Below are 25,391 nucleotides of genomic sequence, written 5' to 3' on the forward strand. Positions count from 1 at the left end.
CTCTTTAGCTTTTGGCATTCCATCACACTTTGTCATGTTCGCATTATGTTATACCCAGGTTCATTCACAGATAAACATGAAATGACATCATAAGCCTCAAGTCACAAACAGCAAAACATAATTAACGGTAATCAAAAGAGTGACAAATCTGTACCCCAAAAATTTAATGTTTGAGGAATGTTAGTTTGGGGCATATTCCAAAGGTTCTAAGTGAACTTAATTTTGTCTTCTTTTTCTTTTTTTTCTTTTTTCTTGAAAACTAAGTTCTTCTCTTCCTCTGTTCTTCTACTTCCCAGAGGACAAATAAGTGAGGAGAGGGCCAGGCACTGCGAGCCCAGGTGAGACATCAGATTATTTCCTGATAAAATCGATAGCTCCCTTTTTGTCAGCTCAGCTCACATATTAAAGCTAATCCCTTCCATGGGCTTTCCTGTAGCTGCTCACGGTGCTTGTACATGTTCTGTAAAACAAAAGACCCACGTAAGCGGCGTTTTTTGTGTTTCATCTCCAAAACATCTTTACAAAGAGATTCACCTGTCATTTGGTAGCACACATTTTTCGTCTTCTTCATCTGCCTGGGGAAAATACTTATTTAACTTTCTGCTTGCACCTGAACTCTGCAGCAGCTGGTGACCCATGGCAGTGGCAGATGGGCAGCCGGGGCAGCCCCTTGGGCATTAACAGGAACGGGGCTGCGGGCTCCAGGGCGAGACTCTGGGAGCACCGTGGGGATTCTGCATTCAGCAGAACAGCAGGAACCAAACAGCATCACTGAAATAACTCATATGTGAGCATGGGGAGGGGGGTACAACTCACCTTCTCATGCTTTCCATTAATTTGGTAACAGACTTCAGCCTGTCATAGCCATTTTTCTCTCCCCAATACTCATGGCAGTTGACGATCTGCTACATCACCACCTCTAAAAGCTGCTCACAGCTCCATGTGCACATGTGCACGGAGGTCCACACCTACACCATGGGCTGGGAGAACAGAAGCCTGGGTGGGAAGTTCTGCTTTCCCCAGGGAGGAGTGGAGGGACAGCATCCTCAAGGTGCGAGCTCTGAACTCTGTCCCTTCTCCTTCATTTTAGCCACGTAATGATGGATAACACAAACTACTCAGTACTTATTTAACCAGCCCAAATATTCCCATCTCTGCCAAAGCTGTCAATGCCCATCGGCAGCTGTCATCCCATCTGCCACGGGATATCTGTGGAGCAGCAAGCCGGCCTGGAGAAGACTGATAATTGTTGAAGGGAGAACATCTGGAAGGTGTCATCTGAGTGTTAGTAGCTCTCCCTGCCTATGAGCTGTGCCCAAACATGTCGATAAGTTTTCCAACGTGGAATTCATTTTTTATAACAGGATACATGTGGCAGTTCATGTTTCAGCAGTGGACAGAAGTGGCTCTTTTCTTCTTCAAAAAGATTTGTGACCTCTTCTCCAGGCTACTGTAGTGTGATTTATTTGGGCCTCCTTTCACAGCACACTCACAGGCCACAGCATTTCCAAACACAAGAGCAGAGGCTTTCAGCTGCCAGTTAATGAGAGCTACCCCCTGTGACGGGCACTGTCTGCCCGCCAGCCCGTGAGCACAGCGTAAGGGCCACGAGGGCACCAAGATGCTCTGCAGGGGTCTGGCTGTCCTAAGCTGCCTGGATGGGCACCGTGGTCTGTGTGCTGCTGCATGGGGGCACCCAGCTGGGCAAAAGTCCCCCTGTGCAGAGCAAGGGTGAGTTTCACCAAGGTGTCCAGAGAAATTACGAAGGATCAGGGTGAATCTGACCTGAGAACATCTGTGGACTCTCTCACTGCCAGAAACAAGACGAGGAAGGACAGGGAGCCTGGGGAGCAAAGGGGCAGAAATGAAGGAGGAATGTAGGGAATGGAAATAAAACTCCCCCAAATCTTGTAAAAAGTTTTTGATTTAGTTTGAAAGGGAGTGGTGAGGAGAAGACACTTTGCTCACACATTTCACTCGTGGTCGTTTGCAGCAGCCGGCCCCAGGAAAGCAGCACGGGGCCTTGCCCAGCCTTAGCCTGCAGCGTGTGGCTTACAGCCCAGCCCAAGCACATCTGCGAGCTTCTGCATGCACCTCAGAGATATTCACGGCTCTCCCAGCCACATCTGCACAACCCAAAAGACACCTGTCCAACGGTGGAGTGAGGCACAATTATTGATTATGCAGAGGAAGAATTTTGCAGGACCTGTTCCATGCAAATCCCTGAACTGATCACGGAGCAGCACACTTCCATACCCTTGCTTATTGCCAACAGAGAATGTGTGTGACCTAATTGAATTTTATCTAAAAGTATTTTCTTGTTTAAGGTCTCTCAAAGCACTTATTAAAATAATCAGTTTGAACATCACAATGGCTCCAGGAAAACGCAGGAGTTGGAAGATTTTCAGCAACAACTCAAAAAAGTCCTTATGCAACACTACATATCTCATATATCTCAAAATAGCACATGCATGGAGAAGTACCATTTAGAGAGATTCTGAGCATTTAACCTTTTCAAAGGGACCCTGGGAATGCTACCTTCTGCCTGGCCAGAGAGCAACTGGCTTTTACGTCCTGCGGGAGCTGCCACCCTCTATCTGAGGCACTGAGAGGCTGGATCAGCACTCTGCATTAGCACGAATCCTTGATGTGATGCTTAAACCTATAACCCTCCAGTTCAGAGGGAAAAATTCTACCCAATAAACCTTTCTGACATGCAATAAAATAACACATTTATTTACTTGCTTGAACCCACCAATGTGCTGTTCATTTCAGTGATTGATAGAATTGGGTTATAATAAGCATACTTTATTATTGAAAAATTTAATTTAAGGTTTAAACATAAAACAAATGGTATTTTCAAATCTATTTTAATGAAGACTATCAAAACCATTCCATTGCCATAAGGGAAAAATTCTGTCTCCATATCTGTTATGTATATATGCATAAAATCTTCAGCCTACAAGTATAAGTCGCCTGTCCTTCTATCAATCCATCATTCTGAAAATAGAATACAGAAAGCCTTATTTTTTCACTTAATTTTCATTAGATTCTTGAGGGAATTAAAATAACACAATAATGGGCAAATTCTGCCACTACAAATCCAAATGACAGCAATGAATCTACTTATGGGCGGAATTTGGCCAAAACTCCAGCTAGGAGTGCCAAATACAGAGCAGATACCAATAAAAGAATACTTAGAGCTCAAGTATGTCAGGCAGGTAAATAATATACTGTAAATTCATACAGGAATATGAGTGCCTTTAATGTGCCATTCAGAGTAATGGGCTGGCTGGAGGGACCTCGCAGCGCAGTGCCCAGTGTGTGCTGTACCCACGGGCAATGCGGTGCTTGCACCGGGGGCTGCCGAGGCTCCTTACCACCTGGGCAGACCCCGTGCTGGGCACAGCCCAAGGCAGCCCCCTCCTACCAGCATCTCCAAAGGGGTTTTTCTTGTACAGGAAATGCAGGACTGCTGGTGTGCCTCCAAAAGGCTGCTGAACGTCCAGACAGCATCCAGCCCTGGAGAAGTCTAGCGATATGATGTATTGCCCAACGCGCGCGACTCAGTTCTTTGAAATAGAAACTCTTCCTACTACGTGATTAAAGAACGTCTCTCCCTTTGGAGCAGCCAAGCCAGCAGACCCGTCCATATCGCTGCGCTGTAAATCAGGTTAACGACCCTTTGTTGGAGGCCAGTTGCATTCGGCAGAGGGATGGTCGCCTCCTTCCTCGGAAGGCTCCAGTTTAGAGCACACGGGTGCAGCCCTTGGCAGTACAGTCCAGAGCATTCTCCATTTTCCTGCACGTCCACCTTCATCCTGGGCTGCCCTGCTTGAGTGTTGACCAGGCAATCCTTGAAGTCCCGTGCCAGAAGGGCCATCCAGCAGCTCGCTGGGACACCTCTGCTCTGCCAGCAGGACGGAGAGGTGCTGAGCTGCGTGCATTGGCTCTCCCTTGTCCCATGTGCACTGTGCCATTCTCCTCTCCCCACTCATGCATGCTCAGAAAGAATATTTTGGTGGGTGCATGAAGAAAAGTTTTATAATAAAACTTTCCCCTGGCACTTTCCTGAGATCTTCCTTCCCACAGTCAGTGCAGATGTCAGCTCACTCCTCTCTAAAAAAGCAACACAAAAAGACACTGGACATGCCAGAAGAAAAGCCCTGATCCTGAGCCCAGTTCCCTCACCACTCTTCCCCATGGCTGGGGGGCGAAGGACTGTGGGTGCCTGCAGCAGGGCAGGGGTTTGGGAGCAGCCTCCAGGGGTTGGGAACACTCCAGACCCCTGCTGGCTTAGGGCTGCCCACCCAGCCATGGCACATAGCAGAGCCTCAGATCCCCAAACCCTGCCACAGTTGGCATTAGGCCCCCACTAAGAGCAAGCAGCCAGGTGCTACCACATCCAAAATTTCCATCCCTGGGCAGTCAAATCCTGCACTGGGTTAAAATGTCTGCCCACAACTGGCTGGGCTGGCTGCTGTCCTCAGCCCCTTTCTTATTCCTTGGTTTTTGGAGATAGGCAATACATTGTTTAGCTTGAATGCATTTAAAAAATAATAATAATTTGGGTCTGCCTGCTTGTTATAATTCAGTGTGTAAGTTAAACGTTAGCCACGTGCTGAAGTTCGGGGGGTGGAAATAATAGACTTACATTAAGGATGCTGAGAATGCTCTCATTCACATTTTCCTTAAATTTTTTAAATCACCTCAAACCATAGCAGAACATTAAAAGCACCATGTGTTGGCTGGATTCTTGTTTGATAATTTTTAAATGATCGTCTATATTCTAATTCGGTTTGCACACTGCCCAGATAAATCAACAGATTCATTTCTTCCGTGGGTCAGACCGTTAGCACATTTTGCCTTTTTGCGGAAAAGAAATTTATCTTTTGAAATGACTTATTCTTTCCCTGGATGTTCCTTTGATGCAGGTCTATTGTTTCAGTGTAAAGAAAATGTATTCCTTTAACAGGTTTATGCCTTCAATGGAATTTGTGTAAGTAGGTTCCACTGCACAAACACAAAAAGCCCTAATACATGCAGGCTGGGTCTACATCACGCCGTCAGATGTCAAGTTTGATGGCTGATGGTACTTACACAGATTTACACAACAAAAAGTACATTAAAAGGACGTTAAGATTGTGAGTCAAAGTCACAAAAGCATGGAAATTCACATTTCAGGATTTAAACATCCAATATTGACATGGAATGCTGAATATTAAAACAGTATCCCATTAGAGTTAAGGTACTGAATAATTTTTAATCTAGACTATTAATTTCCTGAAATTTGTTGTTCTCTCTGCCTCTTATGGCTTTCACATTTTTAATTAAGTTTTTGTTGTGTATATGTCCTTGTCTTGTAATTTCAGAGTTGCTCCTTCTGTGTCTAGTATAATTACATAATATATGCAGCATGTGTGATAGCTTAATTAGAAATGTTAACCACTATATGTATTGAAATCATAAAAAGCTTCATGAAACTTTAAGAGTAAATGTTTCTACGTATTTACTGAGGCTTGTAAATGGTTGTTTCCAGTATTATTCTCTAATAAAAACAATTACACCCAACACCAGCCCAACCTGGAGTAAAATTATGAATAATAATAATAATTAGTACTTACAGAATCCTTTCAACACAGTGTTACCATTTTCAGATAGAACAAACATATTTAGGGGTTAAGTGACTTGCCAAAGGGCTCGCTTCAAGTCAGTGTAAAAGGAAAAAAAAAAAAAAAAAAAAAAAAGCCACGCTCAGAAACCAAGCGTCTCAAACCAGGCTCAGGCAGCAATATTAAACTCTCTCTCTTTGATCATTTGACCCCCCTCCCCCATGTGTCTGGCATTATTCTTACAAAACCCTGCTAGGATCCAAACCTTTCAGATGCTGAATTGCTCTTAGGAGATGTTGGGCACTAAAATAAATGGGAATTGAAGGTGCTTAGAAACGTGCACAGCCAGAATGATGTAAAGTTAAAAATAGTAAAGTAAATTGTATTTTGAAAATTTTTTGTAACATTAAAAAAAAAAAATTATTCCCAAGTTTACACATCTTATGCCAGGCCTTACCCTGGTGTGAATTCTGCGAGGCAATTTTATAAGCCTTCGGAGTAGAAGTGTGTAGCAAAAACAATAGCATGCTGTAACTTTAACTAGCAGTCTTACAGCCTCGCTGCAATAGAAGCAGAAATATGCAAGTTAAACCAGTGGATAAAAAAATCTCCAATGTAATGACTATTTGCTACGCTCTCAGAAGGGGCTGGGACAGCTTATGGGGAGAGGAGAGGAGCACCAGGAGAACGGCAAAGTGCAGTGAGATAAAACAGGAGCCGCTACTTTGAATACAATTTACGTTTGCTAATTCCATTTCTATCTACACAGAAGGGAGGCTCCATCTTACGCACCAGTGCAGCCATTTTGAGCTCACCAAGAACTAACTAGACAGCGAGTGGCATTCTTCCTCCAATAAACCATGATAGTGGCTCAAATGCAAACGGGTGCTGAGTAATGGCTAGTGGATAGCGACGGCCAGTATCAACCACAAAAAAAAATAAAATAAAATAAACACAGGAATTTTCTTAATATCTCGAGATGACTCTGCAATGCTGGGACCAAAGGAATCGCAGCTCTCCAGAAGTGGTTCTGCGCCAACATTTCAGTGTCAAATCAGTGTTGCGAGGCACCAACTTGTGCAGGCCCGCTGCTTGTAACCGCAGCAATCAGTCCGTGCCCTCGGTGCTCAGCTGGCCCTGAGGTGCTGCGGCTGTCTCCTCCCGCAGGAGGAGAGGACAGGAGCACCTGGGAAAGGGCTTCTCCAGCCCAGGGCCCTCCGAACACCAGCCAAGGCTTGCCTGGTTGGTTTTCCTTCTAAAATAAAGCCTTTGGAAGAGAGGAGAAGCTGATTTATACTCACACAAGTTTTCCAACATGGATTTTGGGTGGATAAGCCTTTTTCTGCCCTTTAAAAAGCAAAGAGGACAGAAGTTACTAACAGCGTTTTTTTGTTTGTTTGTTTGTTTTTGTTTTTCCACATAGTCAAAATTGCACACATCTAAAATTTGGACTCAAGGTAAGCCAACATGTGAAAGAAAATGTCTGAGAAGTCTGTTCTCCAGCCAGAACCCCTCAACTGAGTACCCGCCAGCATAGAAACGCATCCCAGCATCCCAGCAGGATGGAGAAATCCATCAGGATTTCAGCAAAACACTAAAATCATTAATTTTTTAACGCTTTTTTTTTTTTTTCCAGCAGTCAAAGTGTTACCAAAAACTGGGCACAATTCTGCACTGCCCCTGCAGCCCCAGCTCACATCTCTGTGCTGCCTCCATCCCAAGCGCAGCAGGCATCGCGTCCAGCCTGCCACAAGGCTTCTGAGGGCACTTTATTTTTTCCAGGTGTCCTGCACTGGCTTATTTACGGTCTCACTTTCTTCCTCAGTGTGAGAAATCCTAGCTTTTAGCCAGCTGTAAAGGATTGGTAAGAAGCATTTGTGAGAGGAAAAAAATTAGCAACGCTTTTTTCTTACCAACCTTTGCCCACCTTATTAGGCCGAGAATTTTCCAGTGTGCTTAAATAAGCCCCGCAGCACCCTCGCGTTTGACCTGCGAGCAGCATTCAGCACATTATTACAAAAACCAGCTGAAACATGGTCACATCTGATAAACCTGGGCTTGCCTGAGCCTTTCCGAGGAAAAACTTCCCATGAGAAAAAAAAAAAAAAAAAAAAAAAAAAGAGAGAGAGAAAGAGAGAAAAAAAAAAAAAAAAAAAAGACATGAATTTCTGTTCTCACGGGCTTTGGCAAAATCACAGTGACCCACCTGAGAAAGCCCAGAGGCAGCCACGTCTCTCACCAGCCCCAGTAACATCTCCCGTGCCCACTGCCCAGCCCAGGGGCAGAGGTGTCCGGGTGGCGCCCAGCCTGCGTCACGCCACGGGGAGCCCGTCCCAGCCGAAATGATGTCGAGCAGCTGCTGCAGCAGAGATTGCAGCCCTCCAGCTGCACACATCTGGCATTTTAGGAACGCCGCGGTGCCACCAGGGCCGGTGGTGCCATCGGGTGGTGCTCAGCAGAGCAGGATGTGGCCCCGGGGCCACGCTCACTGCAGAGCCGCGGTGCCAGGTGCTCAGATATCAAAAATGTGCCCAGAGCTCAGCTTCAAAACAGAAGCGTGAAGGCCCTAGCAAAGTTGTTGCTTGAAGGAAAATGAATCTTGGGTTTATCAAAACGAGGTGTCAGATACCTTTCTGCATATGCTGGAGAGACTCTACCCTGCGTGGTTAATGGCAGGTTATTCCTTTTCTTATGCTGTCAACTATTGTTACTGATTGTTAATAGCATTAATATTTCCATCACTTAATTTATTTTATTAATCCCATTCAGGTTTACCATTACCAGCATATGAACTGTAAATAGCAATAATAATGCCATCAAGGTTAATATCGCTGATGCTGAAGGGTATTATGTAAAACACCGCCTGTGAGCGGCAGCGAGACGGGCGCCTATAAAACCTCGCGTGAGATAGTGGGGGGGGTTAAACAAAGGTCTCGCGCAGATTTACGGAATTGCGTTATCTGGTGGAAGAGGTGAAGATTTAATACCAAAAGCCTCCTTTAAATTTCCCGTAATGTTCCTTTCTATCCCCCGACTGTAAAAATATAGCCGAAGAACATTCTTAAGGAACAGCATTTTTATCTTAAATTATTAAAAGTCTAATAGTGGCTTCAGTTTTCTTCTAAAAGCACAGGCACTGGAAATAGGCGATTTGTCAACTTTTAAATCACAATATGCAGGCGTTAGGATGATTACAAACAGCAGAAAGAGAAGGTCTGCTTGAACGAGTACAGGGCAAGCAAAATCCCTGCTGGTGGACTCCGAAACGCCAGGGCTGGGGGGGAGAGGGACCTGATCCGGGGCTGGTCCTCACCCTTCCAGGTGTGCACCACAGCCACAGAGAGCAGCAGCACCCAGCAGCGAGCACACCGGCATAATAATACTGCTAATGCTGCTAGCTAAGTTTATCTGCAATTAAAAGGCCAAAATATCTCCAGGCAAACCAGCCTTCCTGCTGGTGGAAGATCCAAGGCAGAGGGAGGGGACACAGCACCCTGCAGCCCAGCACCACCATGGGCACGGGGTGCAGGAGAGCCCACGGGCTGGGACAGGGACACCAGAGGGAGACACATGGGGACAGCCCTGCTACCCCCCCAGCAGCCCGAGGGAAATGCTTGCAGATGCTGCTCTGGAATAAAGGGGGGGAAGATTCAGAAGAAAAATTTGAATTCTATAGAAATTCCAGGAGAATACGGAAGCCGCTAGTAAAGAGGCCACTGAATACGGTAGTTTAGGGAAATCTGGAGAAAGGCTCCATTTGCACCTCTGGGATGGATTTCTGAAGGCTAAAGAACACGTCAGCTTCCTGCGCTTGGACAGGGTGATTTAGTATTCACACCACTTTATTTGGGAGGAATTTGTAAAAGAGTTTGAGCTATAAAATACCTTTCTGCTCATTTTTCATTGATGCTGCTGCAGCGATTGCAGAAGTCTGCCAGGGCACGGAATTAAAAGGAACGTTTTCATGGAGGAAGGCTTCGTCCTGCGGTAGGAAGTGGCCCGTCGGCACAGACCCTCCTTTCTTTGTTACATCTGCCTTGCCTTCCTCTAAGAATTAAATTAGATATACAAGGGAAAAAAAGAGAGAGAGGGAGAGGGGGAGAGAGGGAGGGCAAGAAAGGGAGGGAGAGAGAGAAGAAAAAAAAAGGCTCAGGCAGGAATATATTTCCTATGTCTGGATAAGGGGAAGGATTCGAGGTAATTGCTTGCTTTTCTCATTGTTCTCAGCTGCCAAGCAGAGATTCATAGAGTGTCTGCAAAGATCTCTCTCTTTTTTCTTTTCCTTCTAATTCTTCACTCCCCCCCTCCAAACCATCACAGACCCCCAGCCCCGATCCCTCCCCTTCCCGGTGCTTATTCCACCCTAGGAAAAAAAAAGTAATTTGTCTGTTTTATTTATGATGCAATGAAGGTATGCTGAACGCATCGGGATAACCTGACACTGGTCAAACTATCTGTCAGCAAAGAAGAACTGCCTTCATACTCCAACGAGTGCATAATTTAACCATTTCTCCACCACAGGGCAGCGCGAGACCATTCATTTACAGCGAGAGGTTTTGTCACTGTTCCTTTCACAATAAAAATCAGTTTTGTTGCACCCTGGCAAAAACTGGAATTTGACGTGTTTTCAATCAGCCCTTTATCTTCTCATTTTCACTAGTCATATACAGATTGTCTGCATGTAATAAAACTTCTACTTGGAAAAATATAAAATGATTTGAGATATTCATATGAAAGCCAGGTCCCAAAACAAGATGGAACACACAAATCTGCCAGCTATGAAACCAATTCAGGATGGATTTAGGACCCAGATAGATCCAGACAATTGGATGCTGAGTATGGTGAAGAAACAGTAATGCCTCAGGTCTGAAAGAAGTGCGGATAATCCTATCCTCCTGATGCACAGGGCGGCAATGGCTACGGCTCTGAGAGCAAACGCAGCCCATCCAGCGGCCAGGGTACAACGAGAACAGAAGGAGGAGAGAGCAGGCGAGAGAACCATAGCAAAAATATTAGGAATGTACACTACGGATTAAAAAATAAAATAAAATGAACTGCATCGGAGCTTTAAAAAATAATAATATTAATAATAATCTATTCAAGCCCTGTTGAAATAGAATGAGCAAGGAAGGGAAAGGCTTTACCACTTACATTCCACCATTTTAAATTAGACACAACATTTTTTCCTCATGGCCAGCACCATGCTGATGAGGCCAGTGGCCGGGAAGCCCCCTCCTGCCCAGGCCATGCCCACGGCCACCCCTGCCCACTGCCACCGGCTGTGCTGTGGCCGCACCGCAGCGCTTGTTGGCCAAGGAGGGCGAGCACGGCCGGCGTGAGCAGCTCCAGCTCCCCACTTCCCCACAGCCGTGCCATTTGCTGCTCTAATTCTTGATCTGAGACAGGAAAGGACACGCCAAGTTTGAACAATTCCATTTTTTATTTCACCATAAAAAAAACAATGCTCGGGATTAGGCCCCGAACTGTGAGCTCTCGCGCCACGAAGCCCTGCCGGGCAAGATTTCCTGAATAAGTAGGATTTGAGCACACTGAAAATATTCTGATGTTTAATAAATGACAGAACAAAATATGGAAAAAAAGATTTTGAAATATAATGCAATGCATGCAACAGGGATCAGAAAAGGAACTCCAGGAAATAAGGGGCTTGATGAATAGGTTCTGCTTATGATCCTATTTATTTCTGATGCACACCAGTATTTGCCTTTGCACTGTAAGAAAGCAGAAAAAGATTTTATGAATGGGAATATCTGCAGCAAGAGGACCGTACCCTCACAGGGAGCTGACAGGCAGGGTCGAGGCACAGCCGCCAGGCTGTCCCCAGCACCCCAAGGGACGGCCTCCAGTGCAGCCACACTCGCCTGGGGACCGGGACACTGGGGCCGAGCCGGCACCCAGCTCCTGGTGCTCTTCTGCTCCTGCTGCCGGGCTGCTTTTGTCCATCCTTCGTGGAAGGAGGGATTGCACAATTAAAATCTGGGTCTCTGCTGTATTCTGAGACAATTTGCTGAGAAACAGGCATTTAGAAATGACATAAATTTTTCATTGTGAGGTTATTTAGGAGTCAGTCCTTGTAGTTATATTGTCTACTTACCTGTAACTACTTATGTATTAAACACATGTTAAGATAAAAACAAATATATTTGGCAAAACATAAAAATAAAGATATTCTGGATATGGGGAATCAATTTGTAGAAGAATAGATTCTGTAGTAGAAACATCTAAAAAGACACATCATGCTGTTTGTCCTGTCATTCTGGAAATCCCACTTCTGCACAAATATGATGAATGTTCCTATGTTTTTCACACAAAGATTGCTCTGTAATAATTACTGTATTTGAGAACAGTCCACTTTACTTTCTTCTTGCCCTTTATTTTTTCACTACTGAATGAAGAAATAACATGAAATTACAAGGACCAGCCGATCTCTTTTTAATTCGCAACCATCTTAAAATGTGAAAATACAAACAGAGATAAATACATCAAGCTTTAATTTTATTGTAAAATTGCAACTAAAATTAAAATTAGTTTAAACAATTAACATTTGTTTAGAAAAAGGCACAATGAGGTTGAAACATTCTGTGTCTGCTTTTAACTTGAACCAAATTTTTAAGGCTGTTATAAACCTGAAAACAGGATGTTAATACCTGAAACACTTGCATTAATTTAAACATAAGAGTCCAAATAACATCATTATAATTCTGAACAGGTTGTTTTATCTCCTCAAATCCAGAGTTAAAACCTGCTAAAATAAAATTACAAGAGCCTTTTGAACAGACAAGCTCCTTCAAAAGAAACTGTACAGTTTTGAAACCTGATTTGTGTTACAGATTTTGAAGTGTTCATAATTTGTATTTGTGAAACAAGCTGGATTATTACAGCAGGGGAGATCCTATCAGTTTACAGTCTGCCTGAATTTCATACAGAAATCTGACAACACTCCTCCATGATCCCCTCTTTAAGTAATTGCTCTGCCATTTTGTCGTTGCTTCTTTTTCACCTGACTCAGCCTCAGAGAACCCAAACCACACATTTTAGAGCAGATTTCAATGTCCCAAAACAAAATTTGCAATTAACAATTCTTTTATCATCCCTCTTCAACATAAAGCAAAGGCGCGTTTATGCTGATGTAAGGGAATTTGCTGCAAATCAGTTATTTTTTTACTTTAGTAAGTGACTTGAAGCAAAGGAAAATCCTACTTGGTGAAATAAAAGAATCCCCATTCCCACGCTGGAGTGCTCAGATTCTGGAAGAAAAGTAGAACGCATTTTCAGAGAAAAACAAACAGCGAGGGAAAGAAAGAATAAAGCAGGTAGCAAAAAGAAACTTGAAGACCAAATTCACACCTCTCATTAGCAAGGTAATGCGTGGTTTGGATTACAGATGTCAGGGGCTCCCGCAGCAGCGTCCCTGCGGGCTGGCTGTGTGGGCACCAGGTACTTTTGGTTAAGCGGCCTCTGGGCACGATTCGGCCAGGTGACACCACGGGAGCCCCGCTACAGCCCAAATGCGGCCGCAGCACCTTCCTCAGCCTGCACCGAGCTGGGGATGGGGAAAAGCGCGAGTGTTTGCGGCAGGGGTTGGGGAGCTGCGAGCAACGCCGGGGAGCGTCCGCAGGGACAGGCGGCCAGGGAGGGCTGATCACCCCTACCCCGAGCCCCCAGCCCCAAATCCCCAGCCCCAAATCCCCAGCCCCTAAGCACCGGGCGACTCCAGGCGCTCCCCGCCCCCATCGCCCCGCCGGCCACGGGGCCGCTCCCCGGCTTCCAACTGCGCCCACCTCGCCCCACCGGGGGACCCGAGCCCGGCTCCCCGCCGCCCCGTCCTCCCCCCTCTCGTGCCCCCCCCCCCGGGCATCATTTGCTGCCATCATCGGGATTTTTCTACACGCGCGGATCGCGCCCGGCTGCCCGCGGGGCTGCGCTGGGGGCCGCGCGGCCGGGGCGCTTCGGTGGAGGGCGGGCGCCCTCTGCAGGCGCAGCCCCCCCGCAGCCCCGCTCCGCTCTCGCCCCCCCAGCCCCGCTCCGCTCCCCCCCCCGGCCCCGCTCCGCCTCCCGCACGGCGGCGGGGACGCGGCCGGGGAGCCCCGGGCAGCCCCCCTCCGGGCAGCCCCTGCTGGGCAGTGTCCCCCCCCCCCCCGGAGCCGGGCAGAACGGGGCTTTCTGGGGGGGTTCTCCAAAAATCGAGGCGTGTCGGAGCCCTGCCCAGACACCTGTGCGGGACGGGTGGAGGCGCGGGGCGCTGCGCGCTCTGGGCTTTAAACAGAGCTTTGGGGTCTGGCTGGGGGGTGTGGGGGGGTAGGGGGGGGGATGTGGGTGTTTGTGTTTGTACCGACACAGGGCACGCAGGGAGAGCGGCGGCGGCTTAAAATGCAACCCAAAGGGCCAGAGGCGGGGAGCCCACTCCCACGCGAGGTCGGGGGGGCCCGGCAGCCCCAGGCACGAGGCCTCCCCGGCCGGCGGCGTGTGCGCTGCGGAAGAGGGTGGGATTAGGGCAAAAACCTTCTCTGAAGGGAAAGCATTTAAAAAGACGTCATGAAATGAGAATTTACTAGTCTTTTCCAAGACCTAATAATGCCTGTGCAGCACAATAGACATTGCTCACTCTGCCACAGACAGGACTTTCAGGCTCCTTTTTGTCCCCGGCCCCCCTCCCCCTTTAAGAATATAGCTTATGCAAACCTCACAACAGACTTTTGCCTGAGATTGTATATCAGAGCAGCAGGGGGGCTGATGAAGTGCTCATTTTTTTACATCAGTCTTATAAATTGCTCTCCCCATTAATTGTTTCCATGGAAACAATGCATTTGGCTTGTAGGGGGATCCTGAAATTTTTTTAATGGGATTCTTAAAAACGGGCAAAAGGCGGGTGGGGGGTAGGGTAGGTGCTCCCGAACGTCCTCAGAAAAGATCCAGCTTAACTTCTAACAAAATGTGCAATTAATTGCTTGTTTCCAAATGTTGCTAGGCTGAATCCAGATTAAATCAAGGATCTGAAAACATTATTCAAATGACCAGGGGAAAAAAAAAAAATGAAACAAAAGGGCAAGTACAGATTACGTGACAGCACAGACGAGAATTTTCAAACACCTCCTAGCAAAACACAGTCATGAGACCATGACCAAATAACAATTCTTTAATGTCACAGCCTTAACTAATAATTTAAGCATGAGCAGTCCCTGATAACCCATCAGATCTTCCAACAAACATCGCGTTTCTTGCAAAATCTCCGCATGCTGCTCTGACAGGGACAGCGGTAGCTACACACAAGCCTGCACCACCAATGCGCACAGCTGCACACACACGCACGCACACACCATCTTCCCTTTCCCCACTCTTCAAGTGCCTGGGAGGATTTTTCTTCTATTTTTTTTTTCTTTTCCCAGCAGGGAAAGTATTTGTATTACAGGGTATGAAACTAGTCCAACATGCAAGCATATTTAATTTGGAAAATGTGTGGCTAAATGCCACTTGTTATGGGATTAGTTAACAGCTGTGAGTCTGCTACTGTGGAAAGAATTTTTTCCAGGAAAAAAAAAAAAAAAGAAAAAAAAAAAAAGGAAAGAGAAAGAAAAGGATTTAACTGAGAATTGATATGTGTCGTCTCCCAACTTTCCCTGCACATTTTCAAGTTACATTCAGTTTCTCAGCTCTCTATGGGGTTGTCCTCACTTAACTGCCAGCTGAAGCTATCTACACTTACATTAACTCCTCTCGAGTCAGCCTGCTTGGAGCGAGAGCCGTCAGCACCAGCAAGCAACACTCGAGCTGCCAGGCATGCGCCAGGGCGGCAGCGCCCGGCTCGGCCCCGCGGTGTTGCTGGCAGCAGCCTCGCACCCACACCTCCAGGTCAGCTCCGGCCGGGAGCCCCGGGCTCGGCTGAAGATACGCCCGAGCATCATGTTACAGGCAATGCTCAAGGTATACCTCACGCTAACAACGCAGCGAAGACAGGCTCTAAATTACTTGTTAAAAATACCGTACTCGTCCTGAGTGTCCTATAGTGTCCTCCAACAATAAGTGCTATTAATGAAGGAGAATTTCACTGTTAACAAATCAGGCAGATAAGGCACAGCCACAAGTGGCTCCTATTCTTTCTGTCCATATGGCCATGACCTTCCTGCGTGACCGCTGACAGATTTTTTTCATGAAGATGCCAAGAAGCAGGTTTCTAGGCCACAGCATGCCCTGCTCTGCGTCCCAAAGCGTTTCTCATCAGTATCGTGCCGTGGGTTGGGCTCTCGGGATGGGGTCAATGCAGGGAGCAGCTCTGGAACAAGCATTCCCCAGGTCCACCTCCTGGAGAAGCTCCTGTAGGTCCCTGCCAGGCGAGGCAGGAGGAGGGGAGCCACCAGGGGATGGAGCGGGCTCCCCAGCCCAGCAGGGAACCTCCAGAAATTTGCTTTTTTTCCCCAGACTTGCTGCTGCCGCTCAGCCTGAAGCAAAACAGGCTCCCGTGGTTTCATTGCACCAGTGGTAACAACAGAGAGAAGCCCCCATCACTCACCCCCATAACCCCAGGCACTGGCTGCTTGGGCTCCAGGCTCAGGATGCCCGAATCCCCGTGTCACACTGCGGGGAGGGAGTGAGGAAGACGCAGCACACGAGCAGGAGCAGGTGAGGAAGGCTGCCTGGGCTGGGCTGCCTCAGCCCCCAAAAACTGCCCCAGGGGCTCTGCCCAGCCCCGGGGCCTGCAGGAGCTCATCTGACCAACTCCACTCATGGCATCGGCATCCTTTGGAGGTCACCAATGCCTCCAGCAGTTATCCCAAAACCACAGTCAGATGGGGAAAATGCACTTCTATGGCTACCAAGTATGAGCGGGGGCAAGGCAGTGCCGTGCCTGTCCTGTCTGGGCTCCCCAGCAGTGGTGCTGGTCATACTCCAGCTGATAATTCTGTTTTAACGCCGTGCTTACTCCCACAGCCTGTATCATAGAAATGAGACAGAGATAGTCATATGATATGGCAGAAAAATCCCTCTTTGGCTGTTTCTTTTGGATACCATTTGCCAATTGCTTTTATGTCATACACACAAATATGATCACGCTGTGCTGACAGACACCCCGCAATTATGTGGACAAAGACAGATGCTACGTGGCATTTTTCTGCTGGAAATGATACCCTGAAATGTATCACGGGGGCAGGGGATAATTGGGAGCAAGTTTCTTAAAATCACATTTCTGCTACAGTGGTGCCAGTTCGCTGACCCTAGCTGAGCCACGAACATTGACACCCCACAGCCCAGACCTCCTCCGACCAGAAGGACCCTCTTCTCCTTGAAGAGCCACAGGACAACCAAGCCAGTGTCAGCCAGGGGGGTTCTGTTTTTCACAATGATGCAGCAAAATATTCCTTTTCCAGCATTCTCTCTTAAAATTGACCAGATGAAGCCCATTGTGCCCAAAGTTTGCGCTTTGGGCCATCGGTCTCTTCAGGAAGGTGCAGTGAAGCTTTTTTGAATTTGCCCACGTTTAAAAGTAGGGCCACTTTAAGAGGAATGAGTGAGGAGTATGTTCTGTCATTTCAGAAATGAAAGGCATTTACCCTCAAGACAATAAAACAGATCTTTTAAACCTTCCTGGTGCAAGAGAGGAAACGCGAAGTTTACAAAAGTAAAGCTCCGCTCCTGCAAGTACAGCCCTGATCTTCCTCCCGGTGCAGTTCACCAAAATCAATACAGTTGCTCACGAGTGAAGCCGCAGATGCAAGCAAATGTTTCCCTGGCTGAATCTTATATTAATATTAAAGTTGCATTAAATAAAAAAATCTTCAGAGTAAATTCAAAAGTTTGTGCAGTTAAAAAAATCATGTGTGAGTTATATTTGTGCAAATATTTTTCATTAAATTATATAATTTATGCATGCAGTTAAAGCCCACCTACCTCAGGTGATGCCGGCAGCACCCCCCTGCAGGACACAGGGGCACCCCGCGGCACAACGCCCGCAGCCCCCCAGCCCCAGCACCCCCTCCGGCCACCGGCTGCCTCGGCTTGGCAGCCACAACCACTGCCTTCGGACCGTCCTGCAGCTCCCAGCTTGTGGGGTTGAAACAAACACTTCTTTTCTTCTTATTGCACTGCAAAGGTCCTCAAAATACTTGAAAAAGCAACAGGTATTACACAGAAAGGACATACGTGGTAAAGACCCACAGGAATTACGAAGAGGTGACAGCGATCACTTCCCCCAGACCTTCAGACCGTCAGCTTTCCTCCTACTTTATGGAGCCACACAAAGTAAATTCCAGCTGCTAACCATACAGAATGAGAGTTGTTTGCTAGAGACCTGATAATGTTTAAAAATATATAGTCAAACATCTTGCTAAGTGAAGGCATGATAAAGCAAAGTCCATCTCTTACACTAACCTTCAAGGTAAAATTAATAATTAATTGGTAAAGCCAGGACATGGAATGATTGCTATCAATATTTTAATACTTTTACTGCTAATTTCATTCTCCCTTCATAATCTGCTTTCTGAAAAAGCAAGAGAGCTACATGTGCATTTCCAATGAGCTCCCCTGCCTCGGCTGGGGTCAGCATTTGAAGCGAAATACCGCTCTGAAGTGTGCTGCGAATGTCATTTCTACACAGAACGAGAAACACAACATCCACGCTTCCAGCTGCTGGGTGTGCTCGGTGAGCGAGCTGTCCCCATGCCCTCCATGAAGCAGACCCTGCCGCAGCCCTGCACCACGCTCTCCTCGCCTGCAGTGGCTTTGTGAAATTTTGGTGAGCACAACTTTAGTGACGGTGGTAGAGCATACCGGAAAAGAATACACAACTCAGCTCAATTCCTTGCACGAGAATTTTTTAACAGGAGTGAAAACCAAACCCCTAAGACCCTGAGAGCGAATAGTGCCTGTATTTGGTGACATACGCGGGGCTTTGCTTTCAGGTACACAGGCGGTCGGTGCTGCAGCTTGCCCAGCCAGGACAGGGAGAAAGATGGGTTTGCTTTTCATGAGTATCAAAATGCAGCCATAAACTTCCGTGAGTGCTCAAAACACCAACTTCCCTGGGCAAGGAGATGCCCAGTGCAGGACAGAGCTGCTGGGGAAGGTGCATGGGTCGAGTGCCCACAGATGAAGGGCCCAAACCTGCACAGGAGCAGGCGAGGGGCAGGGAGGCGACCCCGCTGCTGGGAAGAGAAGCGTGTCCTTGCCTGCTTTATTTACTCTTTATTAGTCTAATGAGGCTGTTTCCCGGGAGTTTAATTACCATAATAGAGACAATTCCTTTCTTAACCCTCTTTACAGCCGGGAACAGAAAGAGCCTATGAAAGGGTAAAGCAGAAAACAAGAGCCAGCCAGGAGAGAAGTCGTGTTTGACTCTGTCGGAGCAGAAAGGGACCGAACCTCGGCCACGTGGCCGGGAGCTGGGCAGCCGCGGCATGGGGCTCCCGGCCGCCCCCGTGCCCACTGCCCCATGGGGCCGCCGCCAGGACGCGGAGAACACATGATGAATGCTACAGAAAATGTGCGGGTTACCAGCCCTTTGAAACCCTACCTCGTCATCATTTTCCATTTATAGTTTACTAATGAAATTAGATATGGTAAAGGGTTTCTTTCTTTCGTACTTTTTTTTTTTTTCCTTGAATTGACTGTGCATTTTTTTAGAGTTAAATCAACATATTTTCCATTCCATATTCAGCAAGAAATCAGAAAATTAAATGGTTTTTGTTTTTTGTTTTTTCCTGGTGCTGCTAAGAAATATTTCCACATTGTTGCCATAATGCATACAGCAATTTACTGTAGTAGCTTTACATGTCTGCTACTCCATACACAACAGATAAAACAGAGCACACTGAAACACTGAAACTGCTCGTTAGCTGGTTCAGTCCCCACTGACATCCAGCTGAAGCGCACACGCACCAGATCAGCATTCCCTCCTCCCAAGAAAGCATACTTGTGCTAAATGCAGCCAGTAATATCATTCTGCTCCTTTCCGTGTGAATAAAAAATAAGAAACAGCCTTCCAAACATTAGTTAGTGGCAGTTTTATGAAGCCAGTACTGGACCAGCCACCTCGCCCCCTGTGGGCTGGGAGCCCCAACCACTCGGAGCACTGCGGGCCGGACCTGGAGAGCCAGTGATCTGCAACTGGGCCGTGCTAAAACAGATTTTAAAAAGGTGAAGGCAAAGAGACAGTGAGGACGAAAAGAAACAGATCTAAGAGGAAAGAACTACAGAGCCTATGAAAAAGAACAAAAGAAAACAAAACACAAAGTGGGATGAATCCAAGCAAAGTCTCTCCTTGCCCACTCCATTTGTTCTTGCACAATATGGACAACATACTAGGAAACTGATTCCTACAAAGGGGATGGGTCTGCAGGAGAACGCAGAATAAACTTGAGCCAGGGTCCAAGTTCCAAAACCACACAACATCCTCTCCTGATTTTCCTCTACTCAAGCCTCAGCACCACCTCAGTGAGCAGCTTTGGGTTTCCCTTGTCTCATGTGTGAGCCGCCCTCGTTCCATGGCCGGTACCTGGTGCATGTCCCCATGCCAGGGACGTGCCCCGGTGCCATGGGTGCCACTCAGGCACACAGCGTCCTGCCAAGGGCCCCGGGAAGAGGCTCAAGCAGAGCCCCCCGGGGTGAGGGCACTATGGCATCGGGAAGGCACTGAGCCATGGGGAGGGGGCGCCTCACATTTTGGTGCCCCAGCTCTGTCTCTGTCCTCCCCACATCTATGGCTGCACTCCTGTTAAGCACCTTGAGCACAGGGTTTGTATGCTGGAAGCACAACACAGCAGACAGGGGAGGGGATGGCAGCAGGTCGGCACAGTAAAACCACCCAGGGCCAACACAGCATGATGCAATCAACCACTGCTATTTCTCACTTTGTTCAGCACCGCAGTGTTGCTGTTTTCCTTCACCTTTTCCTTTATGGCTTCCTGGGCTGGGTTTGGCACGCACATCTCTCCGGGTACACGCAGTGCCCAGGCTCCATGCTCCGGGAGCAGCTGGGAAACACTGCTTCTGCTTGAAACGACAATCACTGTTTGCATCCATGCTGCTAGCACACTACAGAGAAACCAGAGTAAGATACCAGGTTATTTAGAAGCCCTCTTTCCCTCTGCAGCACAGCATTTCTGAAACAAAGCAGTTAAAAGTGCCTTGGGTTACAGCTTGACCAAAGCCAGGAGATGAAGCTCACACCCGTATCACACCCATGTCGCATGCACTGTGTGCACTGAGCACCACGGCCACCGCACGCTCCTTCCCTGGATCGCTCCCCAAAGCCAACCCACTGCCAGAACTTAGGAACTTCACTGCAGCCAACAGCAAACGGGACCTTTTGTAGTCAGATAGCTCTTACCATAGCCAGGGACTGACACTGTAAAAATAAACGTGAAATTAAATAATTAAACACATTCCCCAGAGGCTGCTTACAGAGCAACCACGAGAGCGAAGGGATTTGTGAGCCTCTCGCTTCACGAAGCCACTGCCACGTGTTTAGATGAATGCCCTCTGTTCCTGTGCTGCGTTTTGAAGTTTAGGACTTTGCAGCAAGAAACTGCACTCTGGCTAAAATTCATATACGGATATCCCCTTTGAACGCCTCCTGAATGGTTATTTTAAATAAGGTTGTGTTTATTAGCAGAACAGAGGAAAGTCTGTAAAGCGAGAGAACCTGAGCGCGTGATTTCAGGCAGTGATGGATGAATGGCGGGGGAGGCCAGGTCACCCGGCTGCAACATCAAAGGGGCGGCTGCGCCAGGCAGCACACTTGAAGTTAGTTAAAATGCCATAACAGTTCTCTGAGTTTTTCCTTTTTCTTACAGTTAAAGAAATTATATTTCATAGCGCCAGCTTCAGTCATTATTTTCAGGTCTCTGACGATACCCAGGGCTATAAAAAGCGGCTACCTGCCGGCATCCCGCGGAGTTATTTGCCACACATTTTAATTGCGGTACGGTGCGGTGCTCCCCTCGGCCAGAGAGACGGCCTTCCAAGAGCAGGAGCAGGACGCGTGCCTCCAACAACGCCGCGGTGCTCCTCCCGTCAGCCTACTCGGGCGCATCGGGACGAAACTGCCGGGTGACTTGAACGTCCCCCGAGCCCCCCGAGCCCTCCGCCGACGGGAGGCGGCTGCCGGCCGCCCTCGCTCCCCTCCCGCTTTGCGAGCAGCCGGAGCGCAGCGCGCCCCCGACGGCCCCGCGCACCCCGAGCCCGCAGCGCAGCGCCAGGGGGCGGCCGCGGCACGGCACCGGCACCGGCACCCACAGCCCTACCGGCACCCACAGCCCTACCGGCACCCACAGCCCTACCGGTACCCGCACCCCCACCGGCACCGGCATGGGCACGGGCACCGGCACCGGCACCCGCCCCGGAGCGCGGCCGGCCTGAGCGGGGTTCTTGTTTTTGCTTTGCCTGCAGGCACTTTTGAGCCCGAGTAACTGCAGATCTGGGAATAACAGGTGTTTATTGATTTCCTTGTGGGCTTTTGTTGTGTGTTTCTTTTTTTTTTTTTTTTTTTTTTTTTTCCAGCCGCAGAGCTGCTGCAGAAAGACATATGTAATCCATATGTAACACGTTAGAAAATGAAAGGCAGCAGAAACTCCGAACAGGTGGGCAGAGCGGGGGAAGTGCTGACTCTCTCCCCAATAAATTTTACCTACTTTTCCCACATCATCAATATTAGGAAGAAAGCAAAAGAGTTTTTTAAAAGCCCGACCTCCCCTAGAATCCAAGCGTGGCTTTCAGCGCCAGCACGATGTCTGCACACCCCAGCAAACTGCCTGGGGTTCCCTCCCTGCCCGCTCAGCGGGCCTCAGGGCAGGGCAGCTGCAGCAGAGCCCAGCTCGCTCCCTCCAGCCAACGACCTCAAACTGCAGGGGAGATGCTCTTTTGCTACCAAGTGGACAAAGCCATGGATCACAAGGGTAAAACAAAGTCCAGAAAAACACAACCAAACTGCAGTGTAAAGCTGAACAGAAGTACATTTCTGCATGTCAAGGTTTCCTAAATTATCTCTAGGTAAACAGCCGAAAACTGGCCTCTTACGCTGACATCCACCCACTTGTTTCCACAGGCATTTTGCCTGGGCACAGAACCCGTGTCCCAGATCGTTATCCAGGGGGTTGTGTGCAGGGATCCAGGCTGGGCCAACCTGACCCAAGAGCCCTGCAGGTGGCCAGGGCTGAGCACACGGCAGCAGCGAGAGCCCCCCATCCACAGCGCCCCTCACTGCGTCCAGATCCCCTCTGCCCCTCTCCTCCCTTCCCACAGCAACAACAAACCCTTCTCCTGCACCTCAGTCCAGTATTACCTTATCAAACAGAGAAGGGGGAAACCATATCGATCATTTTGTCCAATGTTAAAAAGAGGGCGAGGAGAAAAAATACAAAAACAAGAAGGGGAAAACAGACAAAGAGAGACTAAATCAAACCACAAAGCAGCAAAGGAGGAAAAACAGGTAGAAAACGACAATTGTTTTCTGAACCCTGGCTAAGTGGAGAATTGAAACGAGGGAGGCACCGAGAGAGGATCAGGGGATGAAAGGAGAGATGGTAAGAAACAGAAGGGATATATAAGTCTGAAAATGGCTAGAAAGAACAAGGGAGAGAGGAGACAAGAATGGAAACCTCTGATGTTGGCAGGAAATGTTGTGATTCTGAAGATGAAACAACTTGCAGGGAAAGAAATTGGGAAAAAATACCCCTGTGTATTTCATACGGTGAACTTGAGCAGCAAATGAACTGCAGAGGAGACAGCTGCCGGACGGTACTGGGCAGGAATGAAATGGCGCAGCGTCCTCTGAAGGAGAATTCATTGTTAGAAAATGACATCCTTTCATAATACCAATATTTTTCAAAGACTGCTACAGCTGCAGCTGCAGATGTGGTTTAAAAACCCGAGCAGGAGGCCCATTCCCCTATGGCAAGACCATATATTCTATGACCGTAATATTATTGCCATAAAGGGAATAGGAGAGACGGGGCATGAGAGATACTTAAAACTTCCAAACTCATCTGAGACAAGTATTAAGGGACATACAAGGAGTTTAAGAAAAGAAACATGATGGCCTTCTTACTTATCTATGAAATTATTATAGAAATGTTTATCATATATATTTTCACTATCCCCTAGTATGCTGGGGGGGGGTTTAATTCCTTTGGACAGATGCCAGTGCATTAGGAAAAAAATGCCGGGGAGAGGGAAGGAATACATTTACTAGAAAAAAACGCATTCCTTCCAACCTTTCTGCAGCTTCTTAAAAAAAATACAAAAAGCCTCCTTCAAACTGCTCAGTGCCATACCAATTTCCTGTGTAGACCTGGATATTAGTATATGTTTTTCTGTGTCTCCTAAGTTTCCCAAGTTACCTAATGCACGCTCAGCATGAAGCATTTTTAAATGAGTTAGTCTTTATTGAATTATGATTTCCAGCAGTCACTAATAACAAAATTCAAATTGCTCCAGCAGACGAGGATTTTAAGAATGCTGAGAAGAAACTGAGATTTTAAGAGAATCTCGAAGAGCCACCCACTGCTTGTGTATAGTAACCATGAGCCTCTTGACGGAATACTTCAAATAGTTAATTAGATTTGCTCAAAAAAAAAAAAAAAAAAAAAAATCAGTCATTAAGAGTTACCACTCTGGGAGACACTTGATAAAGGATTGTTACTGGCATACCTACGGCTTAGTCAAAAGTGAAGCTAAAAAAAAAAAAAAATTTTTTTTTAAATAGTTTCAGGTTTTCCTCACACTGTCCCTGCAGTCGGCATGATGCAATTAGCAACACATCCAAAGGGGAAAAGGGAACTTTTATTCCATTAGGACTTCTTTTTTTACCTCAGGAATTTCTTCAGGCTGCTAAAAAGGCATTTTTTCGAGCAAGGAATAATAGGGACACTTAGAGGCTATCTGCAGTTACCATCCACGAGGCTGAGAACTGCAGATCACCTGCAAACTGAATTTGTTCTATTTTGTTAACCATTTATTTTGTCTTTACTGGCTGTTCAAAGGGAAGTGTGATAATCCCACTGTTCCTCACTTGCTCAGCAGGGAGTTTAATCTAATAAAGCTATTACAGCAGAATGGATTAAAGCAACGTGAAGCATTAGTAATTTGAGGAGCAGTTAAAGAATGTTAACGCTGAGACACTGTGCGTATTCTCCTAAAAACATTATCACAGAGATGAAAGCAGAGCTTCTACTCAAAATGTCATTTTTCAGGCTCAGAATTTAATTCTTTCAGCCTCCTCAACCAGATGTTTATAGTGCAGAGCAAGACGCTGCCCATTATTTTAGAACTGCTGAAACCAGAGGCCGCTCAGAGCGGACGTGCTTTAGCTTAGCCCAACTTTTGATTAATCCTTCTGTTATAACAATATCTGTTTTCGAAAGAGATGTCTGTGACCGCAGCCACCTGGAGGGCACAGCAGGCAGGGCCCAGGGCCCTGGGCCACCTTCCCCTGGGCAGGGTCGGGGCCATGGGAGCTGCAGCCACAGCGGGAAGGGTTTGGCTCCCGTGGTGCACCCCAGCCCCATGCGCAGACAAACCACAGCGGTTTCTGCACACTCCTGACCCGAGAGCTTCCCATGCCAGACTGCAGCCCCAAATGGGAGCTGGGAACCAGGGGGGTGATGGGCAGGGAGGTCAGGGGCTGCAGCACGGGCATGGGTGGGACAGAACAAACTGAGTAAAGAAAAAGTGATGTGCTGCACATGGGCTTTAAGTACAGTACACACACGTTTCACTGTACTTGGGTTTTAACATGTTATTGATCTTCCCATGAAATCAAGCGTTTGGGGG

General features: G+C 47.5%; 2 long non-coding RNA genes across 2 annotated transcripts in view; both read right to left on the minus strand.

Moving 5' to 3' along the window:
• LOC137862033 (uncharacterized) overlaps positions 1-25,391 on the minus strand; it is a 106,097-nt gene that overhangs the window by 38,912 nt on the left and 41,794 nt on the right. The gene's annotated exons all lie outside the window — the stretch shown is intronic.
• Positions 2,855-23,642, minus strand: LOC137861955 (uncharacterized). The gene is made up of 3 exons (XR_011099947.1): positions 7,819-23,642; positions 6,914-6,959; positions 2,855-4,119 (listed from the first exon to the last, which is right to left on the minus strand). It is a non-coding gene; the product is annotated as an uncharacterized lncRNA (long non-coding RNA).

The sequence above is a fragment of the Anas acuta genome, chromosome 10 (genome assembly GCF_963932015.1).
Source record: "Anas acuta chromosome 10, bAnaAcu1.1, whole genome shotgun sequence".
In the NCBI taxonomy this organism is placed as follows: Eukaryota; Metazoa; Chordata; class Aves; order Anseriformes; family Anatidae; genus Anas; species Anas acuta.